Genomic DNA, 441 nt, shown 5'->3' on the forward strand with positions numbered 1-441 from the left:
CAAAATCTTCCATTTCATGCCAAAAAATCCTAAATTTTTATAAAAAAATATTTAAGATTTAGTTTAAGATTAGTGGACGATTTTTAAATCAAAGTTTCGATTTTCATTAATACATGTTTGATTTGATGCAAAAAATGGTTTAATCCTGATTTTAAATGTAGTACTATATGTTTTTGGTTGCTGAATACGATGCAATAATTCATTTTACTCTACGATGTACGCCTTAAAAAATACAGCCCGATTAATGTGAAATTAATTAATGTGAAAAATGAATTCAAATTTCGAGTTTAAGATCGATTTTAGCAAGATTCAAATGGGTCATTATTCCCCCTAAATTGTAGGTCATCTAGAACAAGATTCAGTTGAAATTTTCCCGGGACCTCCTACAGAGCTTTTAAAAGTTGCATTTAATTTATAATTATATTATAAATTATATTATAA

General features: G+C 26.3%; 1 protein-coding gene across 1 annotated transcript in view; it reads left to right on the forward strand.

Moving 5' to 3' along the window:
* The window catches only part of LOC108684482 (nucleolar pre-ribosomal-associated protein 1), a 9,449-nt gene that overhangs the window by 7,017 nt on the left and 1,991 nt on the right, over positions 1 to 441 (forward strand). The window lies entirely within an intron of this gene.

The sequence above is a fragment of the Atta colombica genome, unplaced genomic scaffold (genome assembly GCF_001594045.1).
Source record: "Atta colombica isolate Treedump-2 unplaced genomic scaffold, Acol1.0 scaffold10, whole genome shotgun sequence".
Classification (NCBI taxonomy): domain Eukaryota; kingdom Metazoa; phylum Arthropoda; class Insecta; order Hymenoptera; family Formicidae; genus Atta; species Atta colombica.